Source organism: Tympanuchus pallidicinctus, unplaced genomic scaffold (assembly GCF_026119805.1).
Source record: "Tympanuchus pallidicinctus isolate F22 unplaced genomic scaffold, pur_lepc_1.0 scaffold5, whole genome shotgun sequence".
NCBI lineage: Eukaryota > Metazoa > Chordata > Aves > Galliformes > Phasianidae > Tympanuchus > Tympanuchus pallidicinctus.
This window is the reverse complement of record NW_026294769.1, coordinates 1,133,301-1,146,563: the sequence shown is the minus strand read 5'-3', so window position 1 is coordinate 1,146,563 and position 13,263 is coordinate 1,133,301. Positions and strand designations below refer to the sequence as shown.

The 13,263-nt window shown below is 36.1% G+C and overlaps 1 protein-coding gene across 2 annotated transcripts in view; it reads right to left on the bottom strand.

The window, feature by feature from the left end:
* The window catches only part of CDH9 (cadherin 9), a 92,005-nt gene extending 79,129 nt beyond the window's left edge, over positions 1-12,876 (bottom strand). For both annotated transcript variants that reach the window (XM_052703703.1, XM_052703704.1), the window contains exon 1: positions 12,577-12,876. The gene's annotated coding sequence lies outside the window, so the exon portion shown is untranslated. The remainder of the gene's footprint in view (positions 1-12,576) is intronic.
* Positions 12,877-13,263: the final 387 nt, after the last annotated feature.

Below are 13,263 nucleotides of genomic sequence, written 5' to 3'. Positions count from 1 at the left end.
TGGGGTGGGTGTGATAGGACAGTGAAGCCAAAATTGGCAATGTTCTTCAAGGTCTTTAAACTGACATAGGTCTGAGCACTAGTTGCAAAAAAATGGTTGTCTTCTGCTCTGGTCTGACTCTGAAATGCAGTGATCAGAACTGGTGGTTTCTCTGGGTTCCAGTGAAACCAGACGGACCCTCATCTTTCTACCCCGCCCTCAAAAAAAAAAAAAAAAAAAAATCCAAGACAGTGACAGTGATATCATTTGACCCTCTGAGGGCTGTGTCTTGAATTTTTTCTTCAATGAAGAAGTATAATGTCACCATTCCACAGGCTGCTGTTTTGATTCCAACTCATAGTGGTGACACCGTATCTCATCATTGATAGTGATTCAATCCAGGAAACTGTCACCTTTAGTGTAATATTGCTTCAATAGATCCTGAGAAACTTGTATATGGTGTTCCTTCTTTTCTTCTAAGTGAGCACTTAAGGGACCCACCTTCCACAAACTTTGTGATTTCCAGTACTGCTACGATTTCCAATGTGTTGAAGCTGACAATCAGCTCTGCATACAGTTCCCTGGTCTTTAACCATTGATTCACATGGATGAGCTGATCAAGATGCTCTTTGTTTTCATGGCCACCCAGAATGTGGGTTGTCTCTCACATTGCTGTCACCACTGCTAAAATCTGCTATCCACTGCCTCACCATGTTTGCATTCATTGTTTGGTCTCCATAAATGTTCAGCAAGCATTGGTGAATGTCAGTGAGTGCAATTTTTTCTGCATGGAGTAATTCAATGATACACCTTTACTTCATGCACACTTTCATGTCATTTTGTCATACTGTCCTTCTGATGTCATCTGTCGCTCAGCAACAAAATGTAAGAGAAAGGAAGGTTGAAACTCTATTGCCACATCACCAACATCCTCCTCTAACACTGAGGGCCAAGATAGTAAAAGAGGAGGCATTATTTTCAGAGCAGACCTCAGATCACACATGCACTCTTCCATATATTATGTATCTATGTGTATCTATCCATATACACATTATACACATTAACATGGATTGGTGATCAGCCATGTGGAAAATTCTGCCTCTCCTTTTCCTCTACATCTGCCAAATCCTTCTCTGCTCACCGACGATCATTACTTTATATCTTCCTTTTATAAAGGCTGAGTTTAAATGTTACTGATGTATTTGAGAATAGTCATACTGTGCTCTAGACTGTGCTAATCTTTCCATCAGATCTTACCTATGGGTTATATACAGCTGTTCTCACCAAATGCTTTGAAGTGCTTTGCAGTAATTTCTGAGTGGTGATTGGAATTTTTGGAGGGGAATCACATGAATCCCAATTTACTTGATCTCTAATATGACATCGACTTCTCAGTTTAGTCCTAGTAAGATGGAACCATGTAATTATGAAGATATTACATACAATGCTGAAATATTACTTATTTATTCATTTTCTCAGTTCTTAGTATCTCTTCAAGACTTAATTTCAATATTTGATTCTGTGCCCTGTGAGAAAATCTATTTGAGTTAGAAGGGTGATACTTTCTAATGAGCAGTAAGCTAAGACTTTAATATTTTCCTGTGGTACCTGTAATTTAAGAGCTCTTCAAATTCAATAATAAAATTGTTTATGCATATCTTAGCTGAAATTAGATATAAAATTTGAACTATTCTGAAATCAAATGTAAAATGTGAACTTTAACTTGATACATAGAATTGTATTTATAGAAGTTTCTGAACATCTTTGCATTAAAATTAGAATGTTTAAACGTTCTCATTTCTAATAATGTACTGTCCCTGCCATCCTATCTATTTTCTTGTCCTTCAGATTTTCAGATTTTTTAATCCTTTTTGATTAATGATATAGAAATCACAATCTTGAATGAATTCTCCATTCTCACGTCCTTTCACAACCATTTGTTTGCTTTTCATGTTTCAACACGTTTACTGAGGCTATATGGTTTGTTGTTGTTGTTTTTTCTTAATAAACCTCGTATTTGTTAAAAATGCAGCAGGCAAATTTTACAGGCATAACAGACATAAACATGTTCTATCAGGAAAGTGGGATTCTGTAGGACAGATTTGAACTTGCTTGCAACAGTTTTTTTTCATTTGTTTGTCTGTTTTATCTTACATTTTTTATGGGTTTCTGAGAAAAATCTGCAGACTCAGTAGATAAAATCTACCCACACTTTATTTCCAGTCAGCTGTTTAGTGTTGTGCTATTCTCTGAGAACTGAGTTCAGTTTCTTTAATTTGCAGATTGACCTTCTCTTGAAGAATAGGCGGTATTTTCCACATTAGAAGAATGTAGAAATATTAATAAAATGTCTATTAGTTACTTAATTACATAATTAATTCTGCTAGGAAGTCACTATTGATGGACATAAATGTGATTGAAAAATATGTTACAGGGCAGGTGGGCTGGACAATGTCTGTCCTAGTAGAATGACAAGCTATGGGATGAGTAGTAAACTTATGCTGGATTGAACCTTAGGCTTTCATCTCTCTCCTAGTCTTTCTCAGAGATCCCTTTAAGATGGAGCACAAACATTAGTGGTTGTTAAGACATGAATCTTTGATCACTTAAATATCCATAAAGTATAAAGATAATGATGGTGGCATCTGTTTTGTTTTTTTGGGTTTTTTTTGTTGTTGTTGTTGGTTTTTGTTTTTTTGTGTTTTTTTTTTTTTTTTGGACAAGTGTTCAACATGATTTAGAATGCAAGAAAGGATCTTTCTCTACACTTACTAAATCAATTCTGTCTCCAGAGCAGTGGAGACAGAGGTTTTCACTGTCACATCACTCCATGGCATAGGATGTCACCCTTTTTCCTCACTTCCCTCAGGATGACTTATCATTCAGAACCCTCTGCTCTCTCCATTGTCCACTGATTTCTTCAAACCTACCACAAACATCAATAGTCAAATTACAGCAATGCACAAGAAAGGCAAGTGCTAATGAAGGCAGTGAAGCCAGGCCTTCTACCTTGCAAACTATGAGAAAAGATAAATATTGAAAAATATTTTGACAATGCTGTAATTCTGACAGATAACAATTATTTGTAATGAGCATCAGACAGATTAAGACTGCTGGGCACCTGGGTTACTTCTGCTCACTAGTAGATGAAATCATAATGTATCTAACTCTTACTATTACATCAACTTTCACTTATAAATTATATATTTATCTTCACTGATGCAGATTTTTACGAGTGAGACATGCAGACAGTAGTTCATTGCTGATGAAAATGTATAGCTAATGTTGGTGACTATATTGAAAAATAGCTTTTTGTAGCTGAGAATTTGCTCTATTAAATACTATTATTGTGCTCTTTGTTGTTGCAGCTTTCATGGAAATAAATATGACACATTATTTTCAAAGCGACCCATGCATATACATACATATACATAATAAATTATATATATGTTCTTGCATTTAAATAATGAATATTTTTATTCTATGTTTGAATTTTTTTCAAAGGGAATTTCATAAAAGTGCAGACAACAAACCAAACAAACACTGAAAAATACTTCTTAAATTCTGACTGATATAAATGGCAAGTTTTTATCTCTGTTCCTAGCATTAATGAATGCAGTTGGTGAAGTATTAAGACATTAATTATCAAACACAGTAGTTTAACAATTATATGAAAAAATTCCATTTATCCTAGAAAAAATCCAAAGATTAACACCACTGTATATATATAGAAAGTAACATTTCTTCATCTCTTGACTGGGCTATGTACTGGTTTGCTACCACATCTGAGGAATGAATTGCTTGTAAATAAAGGTTGTAATTGCACACAATGACAAACTTTTTTATCTAAAGCTTAACACCTACAGTTTTCTAATTTATCATTAGGATAATAACTGTTGGATTCAATTTCACTTAGTATACCTCAGAAATTACCATGATAGACTAAAAGGAATAGTGAGAGACCATGCTTATATTTTCCTTGTTCCCTTCAGATAACCAGTATCGGTGTGGAAAATTCTACATAAAAGAATCATCACTTGATTTGTCAATTAGCTAAACTTCAGGAATAAATAATTGAACAAGAGAGAAGAAGTCAACTTTATGTTTGCATTGTGGAGGGGCATTTAAAAAAGAGATGATTTTTTTCCTATCTTGCATCTGATCATTTAGATGATGAGGCAGGTAAGGCTGAAGTTATTATGAAAACTGCATTGTAGCAATAACATCTCTGGTTTCCCAAATGACTACACCTTGAGAAATGGAGAGACAAGCTGAAAATCTCATCTTGAACTAGTTGTTTAAACTTTCTGTAGGTAGGAGTTTTATAATATGTGTTACAGGTAGAAATTGTAAGGGTGTTAGAGTAAGAATAGATGCTTCACTGAATGCCATCAGTAAATGCTACACTATTGTATTTATGTGATTTAGACTTCAATTCTCTTTCCACAGAATTCTGGCCTCAATATGGATTAATTGACTGACATTCTTTATTCTTTCAAGATTTTCCTTCTGCATTGATAGTGCAGGCAGAACAGCAGTTTCACTGTGATTTCCTCTTATATTTACCAGTCTGGTGTGTTTGTTGTTAGAGGATGTTTTGTCAAAGGACATAAATTTGAAACTGCCTGCAAATCTCTTACCAACCCACTGAGTATAAACTTCTTACCTCACCTAATATTGGCTAAAATATAAACCACCTTACAAGGCAAGTATATGCATGGATTTCCTAATACTGATGCCGTCCATACAGTATAAATGTATGTAACATGTGCAATGTCCATATATACTATGTTCCTATCTATATACCTAAGTTGAGATGGATACTTTTATCATGGTAGGTATAGATAGATATATACATAGTTATGTAGATATATAGAAACGTAGAACATATACATGCATATTTCTATTGATATCAGTAGATATATAATTACATAGATACATGAGTATATGTATGCATATGTGTATGTGTTGTCACAAACAGTAAAAATTTATTTGTTTTTTTATTGTCTACTAAATTCACAGACTGACTAGCATGAAATTTAATGCATACTAATTAACCTGAGGTAGAGGAAACTGAAAATTAATTTGACTCATTTATTTTCTGTTCTAGAGCAATGTCCCCCCTACTTATGTTCCTTAAAAGCATGTATTTGCAGATTTCAGCTCTCATTCTGTACAAATTAATTATTTTGATGCTACAGGCTCAGAAATCACATAGAAAACTACAATAACCAACAATAGCTAACTTTAATCCCACCTGTGGTTCAGTAATTCATATTTTTTTTAAAAAAAAGTAACCCTAGACATGATGCTGATTTACACAAATCTTTTTACTGCTCCACATTCATAAATTCACTGATGGAACTTTAGAAAGGAAGCATTCCTTCCATCTTTCTCCAGAGAATGAATGACACCACATTGTAGGGTGCAGTCAACACACCAGAGGAATGGAATGCCATCCAGAGGAACCTAGATAAGCATGAGCAATGGGCTCACGTGAACCTCATGAGTTTCAACCAATTCAAGTACAAGGTCTTGCACTTGGGTCAAGTCTGTTACCAATACCAGCTGGGGGATGAAAGGATTGAGTGCAGCTCTGCTGAAAATGATCTAGGTGAACTGGTGAATGGGAAGCTGAACATGAGCCAGCAATGTGCCCTCACAACCCAGAAAGTCAACTGTATCCTGGGCTGCATCAAAAGAATAGTGGTCAGCAGGTCAAGAGATGTGATCCTTCTTCTCTACTCAGTGTGGGTGGAGCCTCACCTGGAGTACTGCATTTTAGAGCTGGAGTGCATTCAGATGAGGGCCGTAAAAATGATCCAAGGGATGCAGTACCTGTCCTATGAGAACAGGCTGAGAGAGCTGGAGCTCTTCAGCTTGGAGAACAGAAGGCTGCAATATGATCTGATAGTGGCCTTTCAGTATCAAAGGGACCTACTAGAAAAAAGCGGATAGACTCTTTAGCAGAGTCCGTTGTGATAGAAAAAGGCAAAATGGTTTCAAGCTTAAAGAGGGTAGATTTTGGTTAGATATAAGGAAGAATTCTTTTACAATAAGAGTGGTGAGGCACTGGAACAGGTTACCTGAAGACATGGTGGATGCCCTATCCTTGGATGCACAAATTGGAAATAGTCATTTGCTGATAGTGATTTGCTGATTATCCATGGAATGCAGATAATTGCAAGGAAGGAAGAGTCTACATGGATTTTAAAATATATTTCCATTTTTCAACAAGTCTGAACTCTCATTACAGATGAAATTTCACATTTGGAAAGTTAATGTAAGGATTACTGCACATCTTACAGGAAATGAGAAAATATTTTCCATAATACAGCGTTCTTATTTTTACTCTGAGAAAAATATATTTTTTAATCAGATAAAATCATCATAAAAACACAGATTCAGCATTCATTTTCACTCTGAGTAAGGGAAATGCACAAAAGTAATTTAATGACTTCAGTGGGACTAGTCTTAATACAAAATGTTACTCATTCTGTAAGGACTCCAGAACTTGGCACAAGCACAAGCAATTCTTAAAAATAGTTTAAGAAACTAAAAACATTCTTTTTGAAATGCCTATATTTGCCTGATATTTTCTCAGTTCCTACAAAGGCAGAATTATTTCCTTGAGATTTGCCACAGGCTGCTCCCATTCCTTAAAGTCAGAAGAGAAAAAAAGAATGTTTATTTAACAGTTTCCCACTTTGTATCTGAATACATCATTATAAAGGATTGTGATAAAGAATAACGTAAATCACATGAAAGTATTCTAATAAAAAATAACACAAGCAACAAAATTCAGCCAAAAATTTTCACTCAAAACTTCAGCAAAGTCATTTTAATCTACTCTCAGAATTTTCCTGAGTTATGTTTAGGTTAATATATATGTATACATACATGTGTAAACATATGTAAGTATTCTGCTCATGAACTGGGGTTACTCTGATTTTTTAAATTCATAAATAAGCAGTTTACTAATGAAATCTTGTATAATCTATAACTTTTGGATATTAACATGTAAATTTTATTTTATAATGTGCCTACATTTTCTTTCAAAACAGAGCTTGTGGGATTAATGTCCCCCTTCTCAGTTCACACTGTTTTTGCTTTACCTCCTTCGCGCCTCCTCAGGAGCAAATATTGAAAGACAGAGAATATAAAGATCAACTATTTTAGTAAGATCTGAAGATGAGAATTGAAGATCATCCCACATTTCAAATTTCCTTTATTGAACTATCTTGTATAATTTCATGTTTTATTGAATTCTTTTTTAAGATGTTCGAAAAATAAATGTCAAACTCTTCATTCCTGATTATCAATCTAACTGATCATTATTTTCAGAAATTAACAGATAAATATAATAATGTTTGTATATATTACTAGATGTATTGCTTGTACTCATGATTAATTGCTTGCAATTCAATGATTAAAGAATAAGCAAACTGACACCACCTTCTCATGAGAAATGTTGTGTGGTTTGTTTCATACTGATGAAAAGGCCTGCTGTTCCCATTTCCGAATAGAAAAGCATTATCTACAATTTTCTCTGTTTCACTGAATCTTTTGTTAGGTATCATTTATAAAGAGCATGTTTTGATTTTGGACAAACAATTTAGGATAACTTTCTCAACATATTATATGCAGTGGAAAATGCTTTCAACGTTTCTTGAAAAAATGGAATTTCTGAGTGATGATGTGCATGGCCCAATGCTCTAATATTTTCTCAGGCAGAATTTCCATGAAGCTGGAGGTTATTTCCCTTGGCTAGGATTTGTGAGGTCAAAGAAACCTGAGTAATATTTAATGCCTAGAAATTTGTACTTACACAAACATCCCTGATATTTGCATTTTCATTTCAGAAGATTTTAATATCAAATTTACATTTATGTGAGACAGGAAAAACAATCTAATCTGAAGCTGTCTTTGTGTTGTTGTTGCTCTTACTACTAAAAAGTGTGAAATTCAAATATAAATACTTTCACTTAACTGGCAAAGAAATATACTGGCCATCAATTGAGGCACACCATTTTGCAGTTGCAGAAAATTTTGTGAAATAAATATTAAAAACTGTGGTACTTTTTAGGTACTCAAGGCATATTTATTTTCATGCACATGGTTAAAGTCACACGGAGAAGTTTGAGACTGGGAAAGCAGAGGCACACCCACAAAGCTGCTGAGAGTTCATTACCTGAACACTCTGTGCAGTAGTCTCTGTGGGATGAAGACAACCTCATCAGCCTCCATTTCTGAAGATGTAGAATTAAGGTTAAAAATAATACACTTGACTTTCTATCTTCACTTCTTTATAAGCTACAGCATATGCACAGCATTTTTCTGTTTTCCCTGGAGTTACTAACAAGATTTTCCTTCAAGTAAATCACACCCAGTTTTGCTAGAATTTTCTGGTGTAAACATACTGAGATCTGATCAGGAGTGGTTCCTCCTGTTAAGTCATGCCAGGCAGGTAGGCCTCAGAGCCACTGGAGGCTTTAACACGATCAGTCACTGGATGTCAGAACAGTAACTTGTCTTTTGCCACTCAGTGATTTAATATTTGTTTGAGAGACAAAAGGAGAAAGTTATTAAAATGACGCTTGACTGCTTTTATGAGAATTCTTTTTGTTCGTAGCTGAAAGTCATTTCCTCTTGCATTATTTTCCTTTCCCTCCCACTCCCTTTTAGCAAAATTTAGGATCTATTTCCACAAATGACTTTTCATAAACTCTCACTCACACACAGAATGCAGTTAGCTTTCACTCAGACATCCCTATTCATGTTCAAATATTTGTGCTTCTGTGGATAACATTTGCATGTAACACCTGCTGCAAGCCTTAGAAATTCAGAAGGCTTTGTGAAATGAGTGGGAGATGCATTTTTGTCTATGCTTTTGCTTCAGTTGCCTTCTACAGTTAAATAGCCCTGACTGAATGAAAGAAACCTATAAAATAATATATCTGATATGGTCTGATATATCCAGGTCTGTGTAACCCAGTTTTGCTGTAAGAACAAGATTTGTGCAGGAATTGGGAGGTTTTTTAAGTGTTCAGTGATGAGTTTTTATTTCCAGGAAGGTCTTTTTTGCATCTCCACAAGATTTTCCAGAAATGAAAGGAGCTGAGAGAGAGGGAGCAGAAAAGGAGAGCAGTGCTAGATTTCTGTTTATCCCTAAAAAAAATAGGTAAAAGATTGTGTGTGCATGTGTGATTTACTCTACCCTACACTAAAACTCTTAAGTAGTATTTGTTCTTTTGTGTGTCTTGTTATCATTAAGATTTGGTCAACTTCAGGAGACATCCATCTAACTTAGTTTATCTCCTGAACAAACTCATCCTCAAAGGAAATTGTGAGTCCTGTCACTTTTGACCTCTACCTCTCATGCTTCTGCCAGTAGCTTCCCTGCAAGCCATCTTGTTGTGCTACAAAAACAATTTCCTGACACCAGGGCAAAAGCAAACGTCAGAATTAAGTTGTGTAGTTCTTTCCAAAACACTGTCAGTAATATAATTTAAACCAGTTGATTTTGATTGGCAGGCATAGGGAATTAAATCATCCCCATTGGCTGATCCAATGATTGGAGTGCATCCCTGCCAACCTAACACAAACTACACTGAGTGCAGCGGAAGCCAGGCAAGGGGAGAGTGCACATCCTCCCAAATGAGCTTCTGTCTGGAGAATCGGACATTTATTGAATGGTCACTTCTTCAAACAAGTGTGAAAATTGAGACTGTGAATCTGTACAAGGCATATGGCAGCACTATTTCACAATGCCATTTCTCTCCAAATTGCATTTTCAAAACTGCTTTCTGAGTTATGGTGATATTTATGTAACACTTTTTTTTTTTTTTTTTTTTTTTTCTGAAATAATGACTGTAATGTAGCCTCTGGAAGTGAAATACACTACTTTTCTCACACAGATAACATGTTTATTAAAGATCTTGATGAGGGGATTAAGTGCACCCTCAGTAAGTTTGCAGATGACATCAACCTGGGATGGAATGTTGATGTGCCAGATAGGAGAAAGGCACTACAGAGGGACCTAGATAGGCTGGATCAGTGAACCAAGGTTGATTGTGTGAGTTTCAATAGGGCCAAGTGTCAAGTACTGCATTTTGGTCACAACAGTCCCAAGCAACTCTATACTCTTGGGGAGGAGTGGCTGGAAAACTGCCTGATGGAAAGGGACCTTGGTGTACTGACGGACAGTCAGCTGAATATGAGCCAGCAGCATACCCAGGTGGTAAATAAGGCCAATGGCATCCTGGCTTGTATAAGGAATGGTGTAGTGAGCAGAAGTAGGGAAGTCATCCTGCCCCTGTACTTGGCACTCGTGAGGTCTCACTTTGAATACTGAGCTCAGTTTTGAGCAGCTCAGTACAGAAAGGACATTGAGGTGCTGGAGCAGGTCCAAAGAAGGGCAACAAGGCTTGATAAGGGCTTGGAGACTATGCCCTATGAGGAGAGACTGAAGGAACTGTGGCAGTTTAGTCTGGGGAAAAAGAGGCTGAGGTTAGAGACCTTATTACTCTCTTCCAAAATCTGAAAGGTACTTACAGTGAGAGCAGGGTTTGTCTCTTCTCACTGATGACAGGTGACAGGATGAGGAGAAATGGCATTAAGTTGCATCAGGGTAAGTTTAGGTTGGATATCAGGAAAAGCTTCTTAATGGAAAGGGTTGTTAAGCACTGGAATAGGCTCCCCAGAGAGGTGGTTGAGTCACCATTTCTGACTGTATTTAGAAATGGTTCAGATGCTGTGCTCAGGGACATCATTTAGGGGAGGGTTGTTAGAGTTAGGGTACTATGGTTATGTTGTGTTTGGACTCAATGTTCTTTAAGGTCTTTCCCAACCTGAGAAATTCTATGATGATTCTATGATTCTAAGCAAACAAAGAATTTCACTATTGAAATCTCTCCATCAGAACTAAAAAGACTTGACAAGTATTTTAGGTACAACTGTAGTATATCACAATAAACATACATATTTCATGATTTTAAAACAAGCTTGTTTATCTAACATTAACATATATATGTATTTCCATAAGCATTTGATTAGATAATATGATCACGCAAAAGTTTTACATCTGTACTAACAGAAAATGTCATTAGCTGTCAACGTATTTAATCTTTAATTCATATTATTACATAGTGAAGGACAAACGACAGGACAATGCACTTTATCTGCAAAATTCACATATAGTTAGCAATATGCCTATAAAACTAACATAATTTTATGGAATTCAGAGTAACCACAGGAAAAAAAATGTAATGAGACACCTAAATATTTAATTAGTCTGTTCTCACTTTTTGAGAGAAATTTTTAGCTATGCAAAATGACTTGGAACCAGTGATCTTTGTAGAGCCATCATTAGCAAGTCTTATCACCAATATTATTTATTAAAAAAGGCATTTGATCCCATTAGCAAAACTGTTACAAGTATTACGTTTGCCTTTTTACCCATATTTTCTCTTATCACAATGAACTAGTTTAGTACTCAACAATGGAGCATGAGCTTGCTGTGATTAAAGTAAAATATTAGGTTTGTCACAGACTTAATCAGAGTGAGACTGATACGTTGATTACAAATCTTACTCCTGCATATGGAAAGTACCCTCACCAAACTATCATTTTACTGCTCTCACCTGCTACTTAAACCTGTCTGTGAGATGGCAAGTAGGTACAACTGTATGCACATTACCATGAATTTCAGGGGAATATGGAGTTCTTTATGGTTCTTAAGCATCATTCTTTGTTTGAAGCTAATCTGTCAGTGAAATTGAATGGATGTGACTGCGTGTCTCTTGCATGTGGAAAGTAAAAGTAAAATGCCATTCACTGGGCAGTTTCTCTCTGCTGATTACTTCAAAATCAAATGGTCAGTTTGGCCTTTTAAGCTTTTTGCCTTGTTTTTTCTCTTAGTCTCTGTTTATAAACACTGAACTGGTATTGTTGGTAGTGCTTCTGGAAAACAGTCTTATGCTTTAAGCCTGTTGACTCTGACTTACTGCTCTGAACATTCAGAGGAACATCTGCCTCAGATCTCAGTCATTCTGAACGTTGAGCTTTTAGTCACCCATCATGTAAAGAAAAATAATTTCATTACTGCAGCTAAAGAAAAATAAAGCATTGTTACTTTATTCCTGTTGGTACTAAAATCCTCTTCATTTTTCATTCTTCTTAACTGTGTTTGTTATAATTAGATGTTTTCAGTACAAACAAAGATGACAGACAGTAAAGGGTTATACTTTCTATCCGGGCAGTTGAAAGAGTATTCTGCACAAAAGTTAGATTATATTGTTACTGTTATATTGCTGTAAAAATCAGAATGAGAGTAATAATGTTTAACAGTACCACCAGATAGCGTAGACATTGCTAGATTTCTCATACACACAAGGAACTGTCATATATACAACAGCAGAAGTTTATATTTCAGAGATTATTTTAATTTCTCACTCAAAAGTGCTCTTCTGACTCTTCCCCCACCCCCTCTCTAAAAGAGATCTGCAAGGAATCTTTAACATTTTAGCCATTTTAAAGAAAGCGTCTACTTTTTTGTGCTATAGACATTTCTGTGCTACAGAAAGTTAATCTACTCACCGTGCCTGGCAGCTTGAGCCCGGCTCTGCCCATCCAGTGCTGTTTCTCTACCTGCTTCCTCCCTTCTGCCTAGCACGGTATCACCAGCGCTGTGTGCTTACAGCTAACTAAGGCAGCCTCTCTCCCAGTATCGCTTTTAACTCAGGCAGGCAGGGAGATGAAGCCAAAGGGATTCTCTATCTGATTGGTTTCCATTCAGTGGTCCTGATTAATAAGAAACGTCCCCCACTGAGAGAGATGTTGCTGCCGATAGAGCCGCAGTGCTCAGATGAGGAGGTCTGGGGCTGGGGGGACGCCGACTTTGCCAGCTATACAGTGATTTGCAAGTGAATGCAGTGGGAGGGTTCAGAGAGGAGGGCTTTGTTAAGGACCCTCTTATTAACTGAGACTTAAATACAGAGACTCATGCTACCAGCTCAGTTTGATCTGTTTTCAGTTTTAATATAAAGGGAATGGTATGCCCATAACCTTTGAATTATCTGGAGAAAAGATCTACTCTAATTATCTACACTGGCAGTTCAGTACCATTTGTGTGTACATACTGATTAAAGAAAGTAAAATTACCCAGTACCATTGTGGTGAAAAATTATTTTAAGTTGAAGAAAGGTCAGCGTACAAAATTTGCCTATGTACTAAACGGGTTTACAGCAGCAGTAACACTGACAGATGTTGACAATGATGGACTTG